At 38.1% G+C, this 23,906-nt stretch overlaps 2 pseudogenes; both read right to left on the bottom strand.

Moving 5' to 3' along the window:
- Positions 1–7,149: 7,149 nt before the first annotated feature.
- Positions 7,150–13,715, bottom strand: LOC125091466 (interferon-stimulated 20 kDa exonuclease-like 2; annotated as a pseudogene).
- Positions 13,716–20,415: 6,700 nt separating this feature from the next.
- LOC125092157 (60S ribosomal protein L6-like) lies at positions 20,416–21,274 on the bottom strand (annotated as a pseudogene).
- Positions 21,275–23,906: the final 2,632 nt, after the last annotated feature.

Here is a 23,906-nt window from a genome sequence, read left to right as displayed (position 1 = left end):
GCTACAATTCTGCCATGTAAAGCTTCAGTCATTGTGGAGTAAGCACCAGAAGTACTGTAGAAGTCATCTGATTCAATCCCTTCATTTTACAGAAGAATTGAGACTTACAGAGGATCCCTGTCGCTTGCCCAAGCTCAGAGAATTGAGGGCAGAATCAAAGCAAAGCTCTAAGTCTTCTGACCCTTTGCTTTGTGTTCTTTCACTAGACAAAACTGTACCCTCACTGGAGTTCAGCATCTAAAAGGAAGGACTGGGGCAGGTAATTCAGGCCTTTATAGACAGACTCAGTATATGTGTCTTCCTTCTATTTGTCATAGATATTTAGAAATGGTAAGAGAATGTACCAGTCAGGGTCTCAGCAAGAAAGAAGCAGGCACGCTAAAACTAAATCATTTGAGGGAAGTTTAGTAAAGGAACTATTTACAAAGGTGTGGTAAACCACAAAAAGAGATAACAAAATATTGGGAGATATTAGAGGGGAGTTATCTCCTCAGGCCTGAAAAAGCAACAGAAGGAAAAAGAAAGGTTTCCATGGAGAGGGCTTTCTGACTGGAGTTGTGACCCCTCCTTGAAGAACCTAATCAGCCCATGGCATCCTGAAGGATGGAAGCTAAATGAAAAAATACCCCCAACTTCACTTTCCTCCCTCTGATCTCCTACTAGTATTCTCTATTGCTCTAACCCACCAGGAAGGCAGAGAACAAGGAAATCCAGTGATGGAATCTATACAGGTCAGTCTTCCAGAACACAGAGTAGGACAGAAAAAGATAAAGAGGCAAAGGGAAGATGTCCAACACAGTTTGACCAGGGATATCTGGGAACAAACACTTACCGAGCAACTATTACATTGCAGATATTATTCTTAGAAGTATTCAGATTGCACTTATTCCTAACAACAAAACTTTGTCGTATGTAATATTTTCCCCATTTTACAGATGAGAAAACTGACGCTAAAATGGGTTAGGTCACTTGTTCAAGATGATGCAGCTAGTATTTGAACCCAGGTTTGTCTCACTCCAAAGCCTGTGCTCCTAACTACTTCATAGTATTGCCTTGATAACAAGTCTTCTCCTGTGTATTAAGAACCAAGTGATAAATACTATCCAAGCAACCTCAGAGATATAAAGAAACCTATACCTACTTCTTAATTCCTTCTTTTTAAAAAGACTTTGTTTGAGAGAGAAAGTACAGGAGACAGCATGAGTAGGGGGAGGGGCAGAGGGAGAAGCAGACTCCCCACTGAGCAGGGAGCCCAAGGTGGGGCTCCATCCCAGGACCCTGGGATCAGGACCTGAGCAAAGGCAAACACTTAACCAACTGAGCCATCCAGGCACCCCACTTCTTAATTCCTTCTTAACCACCTTCTATAAACTGCCTAGTCCTTATTATCCCTGCAACCTCTACTGAAGTTAATGGACAACTATTTTATTAACTAATAATTTAATATTGATTGACACAATTTTAAGGTGTAACTACTTCCAGAGGAATCTGCATTTTAATAAAGAACTTCTCTCAGGGCACCTGGGTGGCTCAGTGGATTAAGCCTCTGCCTTCAGCTCAGGTCATGATCTCAGGGTGCTGGAATCAAGCCCCACATCGGGCTTTCTGCTCAGCAGGGAGCTTGCTTCCCCCTCTCTCTCTGCCTACCTCTCTGTCTACTTGTGATCTCTCTCTCTCTCTGTCAAATAAATAAATAAAATCTTAAAAAAAAAGAACTTACCTCTTGTCATTTCATTTCCCTTCATACTTCCCCCAGAGTAACTATATAAGAAGGAAGACTTTTGAACTCACAGAAGCACACAGAAGAATGGTGGTTGCCAAAGACTAGGGGGAACATGGTAAATAGGAGATCTTGGTCAACGGGTAAAAATTTCAGCTATAAGGTTAATTAGTTCTGGAGATCTAATATATAGCATGGTGACTGTATATACACAGCTTGGTTAATAATATGGTATTGTATGCCTGAAATTTGCTAAGAAGGTAGATCTTAAGTGTTTTCACACAAAACAGTAATTATGTGAGGTGATGGATGTGTTAATTAGTTTGATTGTGGTAATCATTTCACAATGTATACATATATCAAACCATTACATTGTACCCCTTAAATGTATATATATTTTTATTTGCCAGTTACACCTCAATAGAGCTGGAAAAAATAAATATAAAGGAAAACCTGGAAAATAAAGTACAGACTTACTGCTGAGTTGGAGAGTCAGATGAGTCTTGCCTTAGTCAATAAAGAGTTAGAGAATGCATTTGTCACAGGAAGTATAAATTTACACAATGACTCAAGTACAAAAAAAAAATCAACCTAATGTTCTATATCTGACTTCATTTTGTTTTGGAGCCCAAATTCTCCCAGTATCTGTCAAGTTAATATTCAATCAATTTAAAGTTCAAACTTCCCATTAGGGCTGCCTTTATTTTTTCAAAATATCTTCTCTTCCCCTTCCTCAAGATGGCATTGGGGTGCAGAGGAAAGCTTATATAACCTCTTTGCGCTGGAGCAGGAACCTCAGTATTGCATGTTGATCCTTGTTCCTTTCTGACTTCTACTGAGTTTGCCTCTAACCATACCTGATCATTGTGTGTCTTGCTTAAGTGACTACTGTGTAGTGTCTCAGGGCCATCTGGCTTTTGAGGAATCATGATAGGAGCTACTGCTAATGACCATGAACCTTGCCATTACTCTGATGGTAAGATTCTTACACGCAGCATCCACTTCTTTTAACCCCAGTTCTCTTCTGAGCCACCTATAATTTCTTTACTCTAGTGTTCTCCACCAGGGCACATGAGAACTTAAGATCTATTTTACATCCCTTGAAGACCACGTACACTATCTCCAGACCTCTTTGTTTTATCATGCCATGGTGCCATTTCTACTCAGCCATGGCTACTGTGTGTTGATACAAGGCACCATGTGATCCCTTCCAAGACTTATGAACAAGAAAAGCAATACCAGCCCTTTCTGTGGCCCAGAGTGTGGGATCAGCATCTTAAGAATAAGTACATCACTCCCTAAATATATCTCTAAGAAAATATATAGGATATAGCTAACTCTTCTATTTAGACAAAAAATTATTTTAAAGCATTTACCATGTTACTGTCACTGACTGGTGTGGGCGGCAGCATATAGTAAGTAACAACAAACACTCTAGATCAGTTTCTAATACCACAAATTTACGATAAAACAAAACCATTTCCAAACCATGGACAATCATTTTTTGCAACTTCCAATGCAATAATGCATCATCATGTCCAATCCTTTTTTCATTGGGTCTGAGAATAGAATATTGTGGCTATTTTTTGTCTGGGTACCTGGGGGTTAAACTGAAACCCCATTATTCTTCACAATTTACATCTGGAAATCCTATGAGTTCAATTCCCTACCTTACTGAGTAGAGTATAGTAAGTTACATTAGTGAACAAAATTTAATATTTGAAGATTGAAGATATTGCTGGGTCTCGGAGTCATCTTTCCAACTATCAATGGCATCAGCCCAGACTAGTGATGTAGCTATAAAAGACTTAGAGATTGTGTTTAGCTTATAGTGAACCCACAATGTACTAGAAATACTATTTTTTAAAAGACTAGAACACGATTATCTATTGATACACCTCTTTCTGCAAAAATATAATTTAGAAAAACGTTCAGATAATTTAGAGTATGGTTAAAGAAAGTTGTATTAGTGCTTGCTTCAGCAGGACATATACTAAAGAAAGTTGTATTACTCTCTTGGATACTTATTTGAAGCTCATTGGAATGAGATTTTGAACTATATTAAATGAAATTTTATTTCAAATGATGTTGCAAAATTCTTAGACATTCCAGTAAGCTTTCTTCTTACAGAAAGATCTTTAAGATTGTTCACCATTATCATTTTGCCTTACTGAGCCTAGAATGCAATGGCTTTTATAGTTCCAAATAAGCCTTAAATAAAGGGCTTACAAGCTTTCACAGCAGAAAACTACTTATTAGGGCAGTGATGTTACTCTAAAATTTTTCCTGATTTTATTGTCCCACCCTCATATTGTTCAGAATCAGTATAATTCTTGCTCTCATTTGACAGAAGCTGTCATTAGTTAAGGGGATTCTTTAGACAGGTCACTAGGAGCATCTTGCCCTTCCCCTCAATAATTATATTTTCTACTTAATGAAAAGCTTGTAGTTTAAAAGCATCTCCAGTTACAGCTGGGCATAAACATGAAAGGAAGAGCTACTTACATGAATATATGGGATTTCATATCTCTTTTAATTGTTAAACAATTGTTAAAAAAATTATTTTAAAGCATTTACCATGTTACTGTCACTGACTGGTGTGGGCGGCAGCATATAGTAAGTAACAACAAACACTCTAGATCAGTTTCCAATACCACAATTTTACAGACTTGAAAAGGGCTAGTTTGACAGCCCTGGAGCAAAAGCCCTAGCTTATTAACAGTTGTAACCTTACTCTATTAAAAAACAATATGAGGCCAAAAAAGAGAGCAACTCGGGGTTTTCTTAGGAATGGGAGTGTAAGAGGTTGAGAATGAAAAGTTGCATAGCAGTTAAGGAAATTACCTCTGTCAAGGGGAGAGCAAAGTATTCCTTTTTTTCTTCTCATTTCCTCCCCCAAATCTGGTAGAAATTGTCCCTACATCAGTAAGATAGGCTTGGTGATTGGAGCAGAAATATTCTCATCCAGCTCAACCACACTTCCTCTTCCCAGGATTTCTTAGGGAAAATTACAGTGATTGATTTGTATGCATAGAAAGTGGGCCACTCTGAGATGACAATTAAAGAAGATTTGGGAATGTACTGGAGAATGTCTGAACGGTAGCAGGGACATTTCTAGCAGTAGCACAGAGAAGGCTGGGTGGTGTATGGATGAATGCCAGCCAGCAGAAGCCAAGAGGCCCAGCACAGGGCTTGTCTGCTAATCACATTCAAACCTACACCTTGCCAGAAAGCCACATTCCAAACTCTAAATAATGCATGCTTCAGGGGCCAATTTTTCCAAGAGCTTTCTGAGAAAAGATTTTAAATGGAAGTATAAGCTTAATGTGAGCAATAAGGAAAAACATGTAAATCTCTTCTCTACCTTGCATTTGTTTTCCTGCTGTGTTTTAGGCAAAAAAAAAAAAAAAAAAAAAATCATCAAAAATGATTCCAGAGCCCAGACTCTGACCTCCTCAGATCCTGCTCCCTCTAATCAAGGCACAGTTGACTGACAGTCAGGAAATAAATTGTTCTTTCAAGGTACAGGCCAAGCAGGTTTACAGCAAATGACTAGTATGATCTAATCTTCCAGCAATTTCAACAGTTTTCAATTCTCAAAGGTTCATATATGTCTGTTTAACTTTCTGATTCTGTCCTGTGACTGCTCATTTGAATTATCCTTCAAGATTCAATCTTCTCAAATATTGTAACCTTCTTCAGTATCAAACTCCAGCATAATATCAGGATGCACAATGTGCCCAAGCCCCACAATACCAATCTGGACACATTGAAAATCCAAAGAAAAGACCTAATGGCCAAAGCCTCATTGGTAGGAGGGGTAGGTAACCACTTATCCAATTAGCAAATTTTCACTGAACTGCTACTAGGTGTACTAGCCACTGTAAAGTATTTGAAGTGGTACAATCACCCAACAATTCCTGAAATACCTAAGGTCTGATAACCAAAAATCTACCTTCCCTACAAGCTGGATGAAATGTGAAACCTCTTAAATAAGAGACAAAGTCTTTAATTCCATAAGTGGAGATAAGCTTAGCAGGATGCTTTGTATGAAAGGGAGGAAAGTTGATTCGATCAATCAATAAATGATTGATATTAGAGTGACTCCTCAGAACAGATTTTAATAGGAAGGAAGAAAGAGAACAGGCAGTACCAGATGTGAGGGGAAGGTTGGGGTGAAGGCAGGGAAGGAGGAGGGCAGATAACACAAAGAGAAAATTAGAGACAGTAAGAAAGCTGGGGGAGGGGGCCCAAAAACTAACTTTGCCACTACAGTGTCTTACCAAATGCAATCCAGCATGTAACTCAAGTAAGCAACTCTGGAGTTTAAAAAGAAGAGTACAAAATTCAGCTGGTGCTAGCCAGACTCTGCAAGAGTTTTACATTTTCTTCTAAATCCCCCAGTAATAAATATATACTCAAAGGGTCCTGATTGAAATAAAAAACACTGCTGCAAGTGTAAAGCAGAATAAAATTCAAATCTTAAAATTGCAAAGGGTATTAACATATAAATTAGTTATTCCTAAAAGAATTTCAGACTCACCTGTGCATATGACTCATTTTCTTTGGTCTACTTTAATTACCTTTTAAATTAGGAGCTCCATTTTATTTTATTTTATTTCACTTTATTTTCCATTATAAAAATTTATCAAGGGAATAATTTGAGTTTTTAGAGGTTTGGTTTAGCAAAATAAAAGACCAAAAACCATGAAAACACTTTAAATTCTTTTTTAACCTACCAAGTAGGATGTAAATTAAATAAATCCTCTGTTACTTTAGGAAACAGACTGTTTTCCTAAACCAGAGAAGCTGATTTCCAAGTCATGCTCTCTTACCTTTACTGCCTTACTGTAACCTGAAGGAGAACTGAACCTTACCAGGGATGGTTCTTCTGTAAGTCAAGGTGGGAAGAATAGGTGATATCCCAAAACAGATTAGGTGGAGACTCTGAGCAAAAGCAGTGTCTGTGATGCAGAGTGTGATCAACCAACCAGGGTACTTTTGAGACTGAAAAGATGCTGCTAATTACTTAGAACAAAAGGCATAAAATGAGTCATCAGGCACCCTACTGATAAGGCAGTTTGAGAAACTACATTTCCCAGTATGCCCTGCCCCTTGAGAGTCAAAAGGCCTGACTGGAGCATAGCACCCTGGGATCTGTGTTTGGCACCATTTAAGAGGTAAACAGTATAGGGCTGAGTCTGACATAGAGGCTTACTGCTTCCATAGGATACTTAATCAGACACAGAAAACAATACCTGAGGTGAAATCTCAACAGATATTAAGTCTAGGGTGGAGCCAATCTCTCCCTCACACCTCAAGCTTGCAAAGAAGTGGAGCTGTTAGAGCTGTTCACTGGTCCACAGCCCTGTTTCTCCTGGGTGCAATGCTCCCTCTGCCTCCCCACATCACCAGTGTCCCCACTGCTGCTAGTCTTTTGGGGAATTGTGGGCCAGGTGCTGTTCCCATTTCACTTCAGCCAACCTGTACAGCTCCATGGTGGCTTGAGCATCTTCCACAGAAGAATGTCCACTTTTTCCCAGTCTGCATGTCCTGGTTCAGAAGCTTCTTGGTGAGACATTACAGAGGCATGATGACATTCTTCAAGCAGTCAGCCTTCTGGTTGGGGTGGGGGCAGATATGGAAGGAGTTGTGGGTCAGAGACTTGGAGTGGAAGTATTGAAGAAGGGCTTTGAAGTTGTGGGTGGCATGCCCCCACTGTCTTCCCTGTGAGTATCTTTAAGATTTGGCTCAGGGCATTCATCATGTACTACTTCCAGATGACCCTCTATCTGGTCCATAGTCTAAAATAATGGGTGGGGGGCAGGGGGAGAATGTACTCATCATAAAGCATATCTCCATGGTAGCTGACAATGCTACGTCAAGCCAAGGAACTGACATGCCCCTTGGGTCTTGTGCCCACTATCTCACAGTTGATTGCCACCATCTTCCTTGGCATCTTCTGGGATGTTCTGGAGCATTTATTCTCTGAATGAGATTGGGTGGAGTTATGTGGGAACATTCTTCTGAGTAGGGTTCTTCTGGGGCCCCTTCTTCTAGGGGCAAGTTGAGTGGCTCCTAATCTTTGGAAGGGCACTCTGGAACTCCCATTTTAGATTTCCCTATTAGATCAGGTTTTGTATTTGTTTTGTTTACAATTTTGATACATAGGACTCTGAAATTTCCTAACATACAGTTCAGACCCCATCCGTCCTTATTTCTGCTTTAATTTTCAATGGTCTATGCAAGGGCTGTGCTTTCATAGCATGAGGGTTCTGCTAGAGAGGGAGTGTGTGTATGTGTATGAGTATGTGTGTCTAGTGAAGACAGGGGTTTCCAGATTCTCACAGAGCACATCTTTCAAATGGAGACACAAATGAAAGCATAAGCACAAAGCAGGAGACCACATTCTACATCGATGAAACAGGCTCTCTGAAGCTCATCACCCTACCAAAGAGGACACTAGCTACAGAGCTGACACACTGTTGCATTCATGATTCCATTCCCCTCCTAATTAGGAGGTGTTGAGATTGTAGTTTTCGGTCAGCTTCTGAGAAATTATGATCTCTTTGTTCCTTCACTGGAACTTTTAGAACCTTAGCATAGTTGGTAAAAAGAATGCTTATGTATAGCTGACAACATGAAAGGCCTCTATGAGCTCCATGGGAAAGAGACACTTCATATTTAGGAAGGAAAAATTAGAAGAAGGGTTTCTTCCTCTCTGTCATTTCTCTGACAAGACAGTAATGTTTTCCTACTGGTAGCTTTCAAGACAAGATTTGTATGAGTGGCCATGAAATTCATTATCATACATTTGTGCTCTAAAAATGCAATTGGAAGCACTCTTCATGTGTGCTGCATTCACAATAATTATCCCAATAAAACCTTATCCACATAAATGACTAACAAGAACTCCAAGTGGGAAAAGAGATGTTTTTTCATTATTGGATCATATCTCAGGGCTGAGGACAATCATGGTACACAAGCCAAATACAGGCTTCTCATGGATGGCACAATTACCTTTTCATTTAAGAATGCCCACTCCTTCCCAAAAGGGCCAAGCAAGTTCCATTTGACAAATTAGTTCACAATCCACCAAGCTCAACTGAGATTTCATGCTCCTTCACTATGCTGAAGGAACAGCATAAATATGGGAGTTAGAGATGTAGGGGTTTAGGTTTGGCTCTTTGAGCAATCCATGGCATGACTTTAATGGGTTTTCCCTTACTAGTCTATACAATAAGGCAAACAATGCTATTTGAACACAGTACCACTTGAGCTTTCTGTTCCAAAAAAGTTCAAATGTGGTAGTAAATACTAATATAATTTTAAATGTGTAAAATGTAATACAAATGGAAGATGAAATTATTCTTTTCAACTCCAGAGAAGAAAGATCACCCAGTGCGGGAAAGTCATGCCTAATTTTCTGTCCTGGAAGACATGCACAAGAACTTTTGTACCATTAAACTATAGCTGTGAAGGCTTTTAATCAATTACCAATTAATTTAGTTCTTCTTCTGGTTTCCCCTCCCTCCCAGGCTTTTTCTCTGTGACGCTCACCTATTAATCTTCCCAATGACACTTCATTTTCTTCTTACAACGAATGCTGTTATTGAAAAGCCTGAGATCAGCCTGATTTTTGATCCTTTGTAGATGCACTATTTGTTCTTTCAGGACACTCGGAATTTTCTCTGTGATGCTCTTAATGCTCATTATAGAGTATCTAGTATAGGTTTTCCTTTTCTCTCCTATTTGACACTCCATGACTCTACTACATGAAGTCTTTCATTATTTTTCAATTCTAGAAAATTTATCTCCATTATTTCTTAAAGTAGCTACTTCTTCCTATTTTTTATTTTGTCTATTTCTTGGACTCCTTTTATTTGATGTTGGTATTTTACTTTCATCTCCCATATCCTATAGCTTTTCTTTTACATTTTCTATTTCTTTATCCTTTCCTACTACCTTCTGGGAAAGTTCTTCAATTTTATCTTTAACTCACTAATTTGTTCTTTAGCTAAATTTATCTTGGTATTGATTCCATCAGTCATATTTTTTATTTCAATTATTACATTTTTATTAATAGAATTTCCACTTACATTCATGATAGAGTAACTATCACTGGACTTGCCCTCCTACCACAAATAACTAGAAAACTAAACAAAATATAGGAGACAATTTTTTTTCAGACAATAGACAACAGGCAATGCAGGACTGTGATTTTTGAAAGAGAAACAAATGAGGTAATCTTTATGATTGTCTCAGCTTGCTGCCTAGAAGCAATTTCTGGACAACAATATAGGGATGGGAAGCCTAAGCAGAACAGAGTGATCTTGCTGATTTGGTCAGAGATCAAAATTCAACGAGGCTGAGGCAGCTATAATTAGTGGAGCAGAGTACTAGAGAGGAGAGCTATACAAAGAAGAACTATAGAAATTGGCACAGGGATTCCCTTTAGTCTTTGATATATGCTGAGTTGTGCATGCAGAGTGTGAAATTCCAGTAAGAATAGGCAAAGAACAACTGCTGGGGAGCTGTAAGGTAGACAATTCCCAGAGCTCATATAGGTCTAAGTGTTTGCTCTCCAGCCAGCCAGAGCAGAGAAATGTTGTAGAGTACCCAGACATATAAGTAGACACCCCAGAATGATCACATATTAGTAGTAGAGCTAACCTAGCCCTATAGTAAGGATATCCTAGGCCTGCCATAACAAAACTTACAAACAAGCCCTGAAAGCTTAAAGCTGATCTGGAAGTGATTTAACTACCTCCCAAAACAAAACTCAACATTCTTTAAAGTAAAACAGTAAAATCCACGCACTCACTCAACAACAAAACATTCACAATATCCAGCATCTAATAAGCAACTATTATACATGTGAAGACATAAGAAAATATGACCCATAACCAGGAGAAATATCAGACTACATAAAAAGACACAGAAATTACAGAGAGGATGGAATTAGCAGACAAAAAATTTAGAATATTTATTAAAGTAGTAAGATTAAAAGTTAAAGGAAAGGTCAAAGTTTAAAGAAAATATTGTCATAATGAGGAAAGAAATGGAAACTATAAGAAAGAACAAATGAAAGCATTAGAGGTGAAAATATAATATTTGAAATGGAAATTTGCTGTAGGATTGACAGCAAATTAGATGCCATAGAAAATGAGTACATTTTTAGATGCAGCAGTGGAAACTATCCAAATTGAAGCACAAGAAGGGGGTGGAAAGTGAAAAAAGATGAACAAGGCCTCAGTGACATGTGAGTCAATATCAAGTAGTCTAACCTAGAAGTAATTAGAGTCCCAAGATGGAGGTTCAGAGAAAATATTTGAATAAATAATGGCTGAAAGTTTTCTGATTTGATAATAACTGTGAGTTCACAGATTCAAAAAAATTCCACAAACCCAAGCAGCATAAGCCCAAAGAAAGCCATGTATAGCCACATAATAATCAAGATGCTATAATTGATACAGGAAAAAAAAAGTTTCCTAAATGCAGCTGGAGGAAGTAAAAGAATACCTTATATATTCAGGAATAAAGATAAAAATGAGTACTTCTTGTCAGAATAAATATAGGCCAGAGAAGAATTCTATATCGAAGGCAGGGGGACTCCAAAAATGAAGACCAAATAAATACTTTATCAGGCAAAAAAAAAAAAAAAAAAAGCTGAGAGAATTTGTCACCAGGAAACCTGCACAAAAAGAAATGCTACACCCAGTACCCAGACTCTTGGTTTCTAATATCATTCTGCAATAAAAGGAACCAGGGCTCCTTGGAGAAATGACAGACTCTAAGGCTGAAAATGGAAATAGACAGAATGAGCCTGGAGCATCTTGTAATACCAGAAAGTAAGGAAGTGTTAAAAAAAATGATGAGGTCATGTCAAAGAGACACAGCAATCAATTGAAAGAGCTCCCAGTGGCCAAAGTTGAAGTGATGTGAGAAAGAAAATAAAGTAGTATTAGATTATAACCCAAAACAAAAAATAAATATCTATAAGTCCATATTGGTGTAAGTAAAAGATATAGTAAATAAATAAATATATGATGATATACCCATAATAAACCTCGCATATAAAAGAATTCCAAGTAATTTATGTAGTCTCCCATCAAAGAGGTGAAGCATAATTCCCCACTCTTCAAAGCTGGGCTGCAGAAAATAACTTCCTTCTAAAGATAACAGTATGGAAAAAGGAGAAAGAATAACTTTATAGTGGAGAAACCTAACAAACACAACCTGAGACAGATAATCAAGGTTCATATCATCAGTGATAAATCATGCTGATAGCATGTACCCATGATATGATGTGACGAGAAGGGCACTTTGTGACTTCCTCCCAAAAATACATAACCCAGTCTAATCATGAGAAAAACACCATACAAATTCAAATGGGGGACAATCTACAAAATACCTGACCAATATTCCTCAAAACTGTCAAAGTCATTTGACAAACAAACAAAAAAATGAAGTCTGAGAAACAATCACAACCAAGAGGGACCTAAAAGACATGATAGCTAAATGTAATGTGGTAGCTTGGATGTGTTTCTGGGAATGAAAAAAAAGCATTAGATTAAAAACTAAGGAAATAAAAAAAGTATAAACTTTAATTATCAATAATGTATCAATATTAGTTTATTAGTTGTGACAAATGTACCAAACTGATATAAAATGTTAACAGTAGGGGAAACAGAATGCAAGGTATATGTAAATTCTCCATACTCTCTTTGCAACTTTTTATAAATCTGAATCTATTCTAAATAAAAATATATTTGAAAAGAAATGATAAGGGAATATTTTTAGGCTGAAGTAAAATGTTATGAAATGGAGAATGAGGTCATACAAAGGAATAAAGAGTGTCAGAAATGGTAAATATGTAGATCAATATATATTTTATGGCTAATATTTTTCATTGATCCTTTAAATTATCTTATTTTATTTCATATTACTTATTACCTTAAATCTTTAACTATATTTACTTTGTATATTTTAAATTATTAGCCCATCCATTCCAATAATTCTGCATTGAATGGTATATATTTTCAAATTGTTGTCCTTTTCTATAGTTTTCATTCATCCTTCTTAGAAGTCTAGGTATGCTTATTCTTGTTTCCTGGGGGTATCATCTACTGTATCTAATAAATGTATATCAAAAAAGGGCCAAAGACCAGGCCCTAGTCTAGTCCAGGCAAGAGTCCCAGATACCACAGAACTACTGTTACTCCTATATCCTTCACATCTTATGAGGCAACTTGTCTGGTCAGTCACCTTGAGTTGCAAACCAACAGATCTAAGTTTGTGGTGGGGGGGTGGGCAAGTGGAGGAATGAATGTCAGAGGACAACCTGTTAGTCCATCCTTATGCTCATCAACTCACACCAGTTAAGACTTTTGCATTGCCCATCTACTCATAGCCTGTTGACACAGGCTATTTGGGCTATTGCCTTGGGTTTCTGCAATGAATGAGATAAGCAGTAATTATACTAAGGTTACACAAGGGAGCAGAAGAAATAGGGCTCTAGAAGTTGTGTTCATTTTTTTTTAACATCTTAACTTTATTTTTTTCAGTGTTCCAAGATTCATTGTTTATGCACCACAGCCAGTGCTCCATGCAATACGTGCCCTCCTTAAAACCCACCACCAGGCTCACCCATTACCCCCACATCCCTCCCCTCCATAACCCTCAGTATGTTTCCTAGAATCCACAGTCTCTCATCTTTCATGTCCCCCTCCAATTTCCCCTGATTTCACTTTTTCTTTCCTTCTCCTAACGTCTTCCATGTTATTCCTTATGCTCCACAAGTAAGCTAAACCATATGATAATTGACTTTCTCTGCTTGACTTATTTCACTCAGCATAATCTCCTCCAGTCCCATTCATGTTGATACAAAAGTTGGGTATTCATCCTTTCTGATGGTTGCATAATATAGAAGTTGTGTTATGCCCTATCCCATCACCAATGCCTCTGGCCGTTCCTTGCACCAGGCTACAACCATCTACCTTTTACACACATCAGTACAAGGCCACTTTCAGTACCTCCAGGGCTTTTCACAGTGGTATTGTTGTAGTGGTTGTTATTTTCCCTGCAGTCTATGCTTCCCTCTGGCTTCTATCTCCAGAGTTGATTTTGGGTTGGAAGCAAAAATCCATTTGTCAGGAACTATAACTCTTGTTAGGTACCCACTCTGTGCATAGAACCTTACTTGCATTAATCTCATTTAATCCTTTCAACATTCCTACATAGTACATACTTTTATTATAAACAATTTTACCAATCAGGAAACTGCAGCACAAGGACATTAAGTTGTGTCCTTAAGATCACAGTGTAAGAGATGGAGTCAAAATTCAAACCCAGTCAATCTTACTCCAGAGACTAGGATCTTTTTCACCACCAGGGATTAGCATATTGTAGGTACTCAAAAATATTTATTGAATGTTTTTCAATTAATGAACAAATAGATGAATGGTTAGAAGTATACTGCCAGTTTCCTCAGCAGCCTTATTTCTTCTATGTTTTCCTCTGTTCAATTTCTCTAGTGTCTCTGAAATATACTATGAAGCCTATCTGTGTATCTTTTACAGAGTGAGGCATTCTACTTTCCTTTCAACCTTTATTATTTAAAAAAGTATATTTGTCCTTCTAATAAAAAGAAACATATCTTTTTATTTTTCTGCGTAAGTATAGGTGACATACCTTTCTCATTATCAGAGCCCTGCCACAAAAGCTGTCTTATTTTCCCTCTGTAATTTCTGGTGGAAATAGGTCCTGCAAAAGGACATAAATGGCCATCAAAAATATGGGAAGAAGCTCTCACCAACTGTAAATGAAATATACATTAAATCAACAAGGAATGGGCAAAAGAAATTTTCAAACCAGCAAAAAATTAAAGAATTAAAATACACGGTATTGGTAAGGGTTCTAGGAAATGGGCTGTCTTATATGTTGGTAGTGAGAGTTTAAACTGGAGCAGTCTTTTTAAAAGGAAATTTGACAAAATCTATCAACATTTAAATATGTAGACATTTTGACCCAGGATTACCATTTCTAATAATTTATGCTACCAAAAAACCTTTGTGTTGTACAAGTATATTTGTTGTGGCATAAATTCATAGAGAAAAAAACTAGAATAAATGAAATTTCTGTTAATGGGTACTGGTTAAATAGATTGACAATGGGATACTACAGAATCATGCAATGAGGGAAATCTATAAGTATTTATGTAGAAAAGTAGTCATGACATATTGATAAATAAGAAAACATAGAAAAGTATACAAAATATCATACAATTTTTATGAATCAATATAATTTATAGATCTGATTGTATATGTTTATGTATGCATATTAAAATTCTTAATTTATACCAATCTGTTAACAACTGTTACCTCTGAAGAGTGGGATTAAATAGAGAACAGATTGGTGGTTGCCAGAAGTGGGGGATAAGGGTGGGGGAAATGGGTGAAGGGAGTCAAAGGGTACAAACTTCCAGTTATAAGATAAATAAGTTTTGGGAATGTCATGTATAGCATGAAGACTATAGTTAACACTGTATTGTATATTTGAAAGTTGCTAACAGAGTACATCTTAAAAGTTCTCATCACAGACACACACAAAAATGTAACTGTGTGATGTGATGGATATTAACCAAACTTATTGTGGCAATCAAAAATAGGGGGGATGGTGAAACTTCGCTTCTATAACATTTGAATATTTTTCAACATAGAAGCTCTTTTGTAATTTTTAGACGTGTGTATGTGGAATCAAAAAAGAAAAAAGGCCCTTCTTTTCACTACATCTGTATCTTTGGGGTAAATACCCAGTAGTGCAATGGCAGGGTCATAGGGAAGTTCTATTTTTAATTTCTTAAGGAATCTCCACACTGTTCTCCAAATTGGCTGTACCAACTTGCATTCCCACCAACAGTGTAAGAGGGTTCCCCTTTCTCCACATCCTCTCCAACACTTGTTGTTTCCTGTCTTGCTAATTTTGGCCATTCTAAGTGGTGTAAGGTGATATCTCAATGTGGTTTTAATTTGAATTTCCCTGATGGCTAGTGATGATGAACATTTTTCATGGGTCTGCTAGCCATTTGTATGTCTTCATCGGAGAAGTGTCTGTTCATATCTTCTGCCCATTTTTTTATATGATTGTCTGTTTTGTGTGTGTTGAGTTTGAGGAGTTCTTTATAGATCCTGGATATCAACCTTTTGTCTGTACTGTCATTTGCAAATATCTTCTCCCATTCCATGGGTTGCCTCTTTGTTTTTTTGACTGTTTCCTTTGCTGTGCAGAAACTTTTGATCTTGATGAAATCCCAGAAGTTCATCTTTGCTTTTGTTTCCTTTGCCTTTGGAGACATATCTTGCAAGAAGTTGCTGTGGCTGATATCGAAGAGGTTACTGCCTATATTCTCCTCTAGGATTCTGATGGATTCCTGTCTCACGTTGAGATCTTTTATCCATTTTGAGTTTATCCTTGTGTATGGTGTAAGAGAATGGTCAAGTTTCATTCTTCTGCATATAGCTGTCCAGTATTCCCAGCACCATTTATTGAAGAGACTGTCTTTTTTCCACTGTATATTTTTTCCTGTTTTGTCGAAGATTAACGGACCATAGAGTTGAGGGTCCATGTCTGGGCTCTCTACTCTGTTCCACTGGTCTATGTGTCTGTTTTGATGCCAGTACCATGCTGTCTTGGTGATCACAGCTTTGGAGTAAAGCTTGAAATCAGGTAACGTGATGCCCCCAGTTTTATTTTTGTTTTTCAACATTTCCTTAGTGATTCAGGGTCTCTTCTGATTCCATACAAATTTTAGGATTATTTGCTCTAGCTCTTTGAAAAATACCGGTGGAATTTTGATTGGAATGGCATTAAAAGTATAGATTGCTCTAGGCAGTATAGACATTTTAACAATGTTTATTCTTCCGATCCAAGAGCATGGAATGGTCTTCCATCTTTTTGTGTCTTCTTCAATTTCTTTAATGAGTGTTCTGTAGTTCCTCGAGTACAGTTCCTTTACCTCTTTGGTTGGGTTATTCCCAGGTATCTTATGGTTCTTTGTGCTATAAGTAAATGGAATCAATTCTCTAATTTCCCTTTCTGTATTTTCATTGTTAGTGTATAAGAAAGCCAGTGATTTCTGTACGTTGACTTTGTATCCTGCCACGTTACTGAATTGCTGTATGAGTTCTAGTAGTTTGGGGGTGGAATGTTTATAGCAGCAATGGCCACGGTCACCAAACTGTGGAAAGAACCAAGATGCCCTTCATGGACGAATGGATAAGGAAGATGTGGTCCATATACACTATGGAGTATTATGCCTCCATCAGAAAGGAGGAATACCCAACTTTTGTAGCAACATGCACAGGACTGGAAGAAATTATGCTGAGTGAAATAAGTCAAGCAGAGAGAGTCAATTATCATATGGTTTCACTGATTTGTGGAGCATAACAAATAGCATGGAGGACAAGGGGAGTTAGAGAGGAGAAGGGAATTGAGGGAAATTGGAAGGGGAGGGGAACCACGAGAGACTATGGACTCTGAAAAACAATCTGAGGGTTTTGAAGGGGTGGGGGGGTGGGTGGTTGGGGGAACCAGGTGGTGGGTATTGGAGAGGGCATGGATTGCATGGAGCACTGGGTGTGGTGCAAAAACAATGAATACTGTTACGCTGAAAAATAAATAAATAAATAAAGAGGTGAAAATAAGAAAAAAACTGAAAAAATAAATAAAAGTCTAAAAATTTTTAAAAAAAGAAAAAAGGAAGGCAGAAAGAGAGGAAAGGAGGATTAACATTCACTTGAATCCTCATTCAACTGAAAATGGAATTTAAAAATAGCCAGGAATCAGAAGGTCCTTGTTTTAGTTGACTTCCTCTAGACTTGAGCTTATAGAGAAAGCACACTAGGACACTTTGGGAAACTTCTTAGTAAAAGCTCATTCCTCCTCACAGAAAACTGGTGTGGTTTTAGGTGGTTGTGTTAGTGATTAGGGCAGTCTACACCCTTTAGGTAGAAAAGAAAGTGTGACAATTGCTCTAGCCTTTAAGGAAAAATTGATTTAAATGCAAAAGCAAAGTTCCCTCATTTTCTCCTATGCTTTTTATTTTAATATATAAAACTACATACATGTATATATCAGCAGAAAATCTCTTCCCTCAGCTACACTTGAAAGTGGACCTCCAGGTGGTTAAAGGTTGCTGAACAGATCTTGCTGTCCTCAGAGATTAAATTTAGGTGGATGAGGAATTGTAAAGTCATACTGAATATCTCAGCAGATTGGTATCCCAAACACTGAGAGAAGAGAATAGACAAGGGTTCAGGTAGAAGGTCAAATTGATAGCCTCTGTTTGCTTGCAGATTTCAGACTGTATGAATATCTCACTGTTAGGCCTAAGTTTCCCATATATATATGTTTTGGAGAAAAAATTCTGATCTTACCCTAAAGACTGGTATCTTTCTCAATAAGACTATAATCATGTACTTAGGCTTTTCTCCCTTCGGCACAGCTAAAATGTGGCTATGTGGTGTTGTATAGTTAACTGGAAGTCAATTGATATGTGCAACAATTTACCATGACTTTCATTTTCATCATGTAGACCACTCTTACTAATCCTGACATTCTCAGTGATAAGAATCAATATTTTTAAATATTTTTTTAAGAATCAATATTTTTAATGGGTCAGTTATTTAATTAGGTTCTTTGAAAAATATTTATTTATTTTAAATGTTAGTTAGTTGACATACAGTGCAATATTGGTTTCTGGACTAAAATTCAGTGATTTGGGGCACCCGGGTCACTCAGTCAGTTAAATGACTGCCTTCAGCTCAGGTCATGATCCTGGAGTCCCAGGATTGAGTCCCGCATCAGGTTCCCTGCTCAGTAGGGAATCTGCTCTTCCCTCTGGCACTCCCCATTCTTGTGCTCTCTCTCTCTCTCTCAAATAAATAAATAAAATCTTTTATAAAAAAAGAATTCAGTGATTCATCACTTACATACAACACCCAGTGCTCTTCACAAGTGCCCTGTTTAATACCTATCACCCATTTAGCCCATCCCCTATCCACCTCCCTCCAACAACCCTCAGTTTGTTCTCTATTGTTAAGAGGGTCTCTTATGGTTTGTTTCCCTCTCTTTTTTATTTTCCCACTTCCCACATGTTCATCTGTATTGTTCCTTAAATTCCACATATGAGGGGCACCTGGGTGGCTCAGTGTGTTAAAGCCTCTGCCTTTGGCTCGGGTCATGATCCCAGGGTCCTGGGATCGAGCCCCACATTGGGCTCTCTGCTCAGCAGGGAGCCTGCTTCCTCGTCTCTCTCTGCCTGCCTCTCTGCCTACTTGTGATCTATGTCTGTCAAATAAATAAACAAATAAATCTTTTTTTAAAAATTCCACATATGAGTGAGATCATATGGTATTTGTCTTTGACTATCTCACTTAATATAATACACTTTAGCTCCATCCATGTCATTGCAAATGGCAAGATTTCAATTTTTTGTTGACTGAGTAATACATATATATATTATTAATAAATATATAATGTTACATATATACATATATATGTATATATCACATCTTCTTTATTCATTCATCAGTTGATGGACATGTGGGCTCTCTCTAGTTTGGCTATTGTTGACCTTGCTGCTATAAACATCAGGATGCATGTACCCCTTTGAATCTGTATTTTTGTATCCTTTGGGTAAATACCTAGTAGTACAATTGCTAGATTATACAGTAGTTCTATTTTGAACTTTTTGAGACACCTCCATACTGTTCTCCAGAGTGGCTGCACTAACACTTCACAAGGTTTCCCTTTTCTCTGCAACCTCACCAACACCTGTTGTTTCTTGTGTTGTTATTTTTAGCCATTCTGACGGTGTGGGGTAGTATCTCATTGTGATTTTGATTGGTATTTCAGTGATGTTGAGCATCTTTTTATTTGTCTGTTAGTCATCTGGGTGTCTTCTTTGGAAGGTGTCTCTTCATGTTTGCTGCCCATTTCTTAACTGGATTATTTGGTTTTTTTGGGTGTTGAGTTTGAAGTGTTCTTTATTGACTTTGGATATTAACCTTTTACCAGATAGGTTGTTTGCAAATATGTTCTCCCATTCCGTAGTCTCCCTTTTAGTTTTATTGATTGTTTCTTCACTGTGCAGAAGCTTTTTATCTTGATGAAGTCCCAATAGTTCATTTTTGCTTCTGTTTCCCTTGCCTCTAGAGATGTGTCTAGTAAGAAGTGCTATAGCCAAGGTCAAAGAGGTTTGCGCCTGTGATCTCCTCCTGGATTTGATGGTTTCCTGTCTCACATTTAGGTCTGTCATCCATTTTTTATTTCTTTTTTTGCATGGTGTAAGAAAGTGGTTCAGCTTCAGTCTTCTGCATGTGGCTCTCCAGTTTTCCCAACACCATTTGTTGAAGAGACTGTCATTTTTCCATTGGAAATTCTTTTCTGCTTTGTTGAAGATTAGTTGGCCATATAGTTGTGGGTTCATTTCTGGATTCTTTTTTCTATTCCACTGATCTTTGTGTCTCTTTTTGCCAATACCATACCATACTGTCTTGATGACTGCAGTTTTATAATAGAGCTTGAAATCTGGAATCATGATGCCTCCAGTTTTGTTTTTCTTTTTTCAGAATTGCTTTAGCTATTTGGGGTTTTTTGTGACTCCATACAAATTGTGGTTTCTTGTAAGAAATTTAGAACACTAATTTGTGAGGATTAATTCCATTTGTGGAAGAAAACACAGAGCAGAGGTAGCCCTATAGCTGAAGAACAGCTTTGACTACTGACAGAATTTGTAAGTTCACAGCTTCCTGATCAACCTTGCACTGTTCTGTACTCTCATATTTCTCCTTTTCAGTGTTGAAGATCTCACCTTCCTGGTGTCTGGGTTTACAAGTCCTCTTCTTCTTGAAATAAGTATCAGTGAGATGTTTTGGGATTTTTCATATTGCTGGTATCAATTTTGGTGGAGGTGGCAATGATGAAATTTTGGAGTATTCTATGTAGAGGAACTCAATTGAGGGCCAGACATCCAGTCACAAGTAACAAGCCATGGCTCCGTTGCTTCAGGAAAAGCACAATCTTGCCTTTGTGGCACCCAGTGAGGACTATCAAAATGGCCAGGAGTGAGGCTAGTTCAAAGTTTTCTCACATGCTGACTGAAAGGTTTTTTGCCATGGCTCAACAGTTTCAGGGTACATCTTCAGTAGGGTAATACGTAGGCATTTAGGGGAAGTTTAACTACGCTAATGCCATTTCTTATCACAATGAACTGGTTTTGTGATAGTAACAAGAACCTTCTCTTTCTTCTTTTCAACCCTGGATTTAGCTGTTGAATACTTCCTCTTGTACATGGTCTTTCTAGAGTGCATAATTGATGGGGATTATCTGCTAATTCCTCTGAATAGACAGGGTTTCTGCTGCAGTGGGGCTTCCCCTTCTTTGGCATTTTAGCCTTGAGCTTACCCTCCTTAACCTTGCCACCAGCATAGGCTTCTTGGCTTCAGGTTTCTTCTCCTTAGTATCTGGCTTCTCAGCTTTTTCACTGGCCATCTTGCAGGATGGGAAAGAAGACTCAATAAGAGTCAATATTAAGCTTGTACAGCTTAGCCTGCTCAAAGGATGAGGAAAATAAAAATAAAAAGCACCAAGAAAAAGCACAACTTACATTGTTGCAGCCATATTTATACATATAATATATATATATATATATAACAATAATCATTTTCAAAATAGCAGTGACTAGAGTTTGTCCCTGTGTGAGTTATTAGACTGAGAAACATAGGCTTGTAATTATTAAGGGGGAAACAGACGTGAAATATAGACAGAAGGGATGTTCAATCAATAAATAAGTGTACTTGGAGAAAAACGGCTTATCCTTTTCAAAAACAGACTAAATTACACTCTGAGTCCAACCACGTAGAACCATATGCATCTATTTATTTTTAATTTAATTTAATTGTGTCAATGTTCCAAGATTCATTGTTTATGCACCACACCCAGTGATGCATGCAATACGTGCCCTCCTTAAAACCCACCACAAGGCTCACCCATTCCCCCACGTCCCTCCCCTCCATAACCCTCAGTTTGTTTCTCAGAGTCCACAGTCTCTCATGGCTCAACTCCCCCTCTGATTTCCCCCCAACTCACTTCTCCTCTCCTTCATCTATTTTTTAAAGATTTATTTATTTGAGAGAGAAAGAGCACCTGCACATGCAAGCAGGGGAGAGGGGCAAAGGGAGGAGAGAGAGAATCTCTAGCAGACTCCCCACTCACAAAGCATGGAGCCCAAGGCAGGGCTCAATCTCACAAGCCTGAGATCATGACCAGAGTGGAAATCAGGAGATAAACGCTTAACTGATTAGCCACCCCAGTGCCCAGAATCATACTCATCTAAAAAAATTGTTTTTAATGGCATGAAGTAGATGATACCAGTACCAATACACCTCAACAACTCTAGTGGCAGAAAATCTTCACACGGTACTTTAAATTTGAGCTTTTCCATCAGCTATACTAAGTGAAGAATCCTTAGTTGTGCCCAATCATTTAGGAGTGTGGAGTCTGCAAAGGTCAAGGAATTGGGGGTGGAAAGTCTTCAAATCCTCACTACTCAATGTTTGGTCGCCAGACTAGCAACATAGACATCATTGGGAGATTATTAGAAATGCAAGCTCACAGGCCCCATGTCAGCCTGCTGAATGGAGTCAAACTGTGCACATAAGCAAGATCCTTAGGTGATTCATATTAAAGCCTGAGGAGTGCTGCTCTGGTTGTTAGTTGGGAGTTTGACTTGCCCAATTTCAAGCACCAGAATCATGTTTCTAGTAGCTAAATTTCAGCATCCACCCTCATTCTTAGTTCTGACAGCCAAACTCTAAGGAGCTATAAGTGCACCCTTACTGTGTACCTAGCCAAGTGTCAGGCCCTTAGAAAGGAACAGAAAACAAGGACACCCCCACCATATTCTTAGGAGTAAATCCTCTGGTTGAAGAGAGAGGAGATGCATATAAGTGCCAATCCATCTCCTTTCCCTAATGCATTTCATACTCTAGCCTGCTCTCTACTCTAGGTTAGAGTACAGCTCTACTCTAGGACTGACCTCTGTTCTCTAAATGTGCCTTGTGCTTTTGTGTCTTTGTATTGTCCCTATTCCCTCTGCCTGGAACTTTTGCTGTCCACCCACATCTTCGATAGTTGAAATCCTACACACACGTCAAGAGCCCAGGCCTGCCTACCCTAAATTACTCTTGTCTACCATTCCCCAAGAGTGCTTTCCCATATGTGCTCCTTCACCATTATCCAGTAACACTTGGCTTCAGACTAGCTGTAAAGATTGATGAAGCCTTCTGAAGAATAAAAGAAATTTCAAGTGCAATTTCAACTTTCTCCCAGCTAAACACAATAACCCCCTTAATTCTTTTTTTTTTAAAGATTTTATTTATTTATTTGACAGACAGAGATCACAAGTAGGCAGAGAAATAGGCAGAGAGAGAGGAGGAAGCAGGCTCCCCACCGAGCAGAGAGCCTGATGTGGGGCTCAATCCCAGGACCCTGGGATCGTGACCTGAGCCAAAAGCAGAGGCCTTAGCCCACTGAGCCACCCAGGTGCCCCAACCCCCTTAATTCTTGAACTTAAGGTTGTTTTTGACCTCCTCTTCTCCTTCTAAATGTTTTATTTCATTTCCAAAACACTACTGAGGTAAAGTATTACCAAAATATCTCTCCTAGTTTGAATCAAATTTTAAGACTTCATAGAAATTTTATATGTTTCACTCAGGGATCAAACTATCAGTCCACAAACAACGGACTAGACTAAGAGTACTTTGCACCCTTCTACATGTCTTACACAAAGCAAAAAACACACAAACATATGCGTGAACCCAGAGACTCTAAACAAGCCTCCCGAATGAATAACAAACACTGGGTGTAATTTTCCGTGAATACTCTAGATGGTAGCATTGTGCATATTATTATTTTACTTATTTTTATTGGTTCCCTAATTCATCATTTAATACATCAGGAAAGGCCTATGTGCAGAGGGGATATAAAAGGTCATATATTAATAGGTAACCATGCAAAGTGAAAATTAATAGCGATATTAGAAAATTTCCATAATTCTATTGCTTCTCAAGCCAGTTTCACATCTCTCTTTTTTCATTGTCTAATTTCTCAGAATTGCAGTCCC

The sequence above is a fragment of the Lutra lutra genome, chromosome X (genome assembly GCF_902655055.1).
Source record: "Lutra lutra chromosome X, mLutLut1.2, whole genome shotgun sequence".
Classification (NCBI taxonomy): Eukaryota; Metazoa; Chordata; class Mammalia; order Carnivora; family Mustelidae; genus Lutra; species Lutra lutra.
Note: the sequence above shows the minus strand (reverse complement) of the source record. Positions and strands in the feature narration are given on the sequence as shown.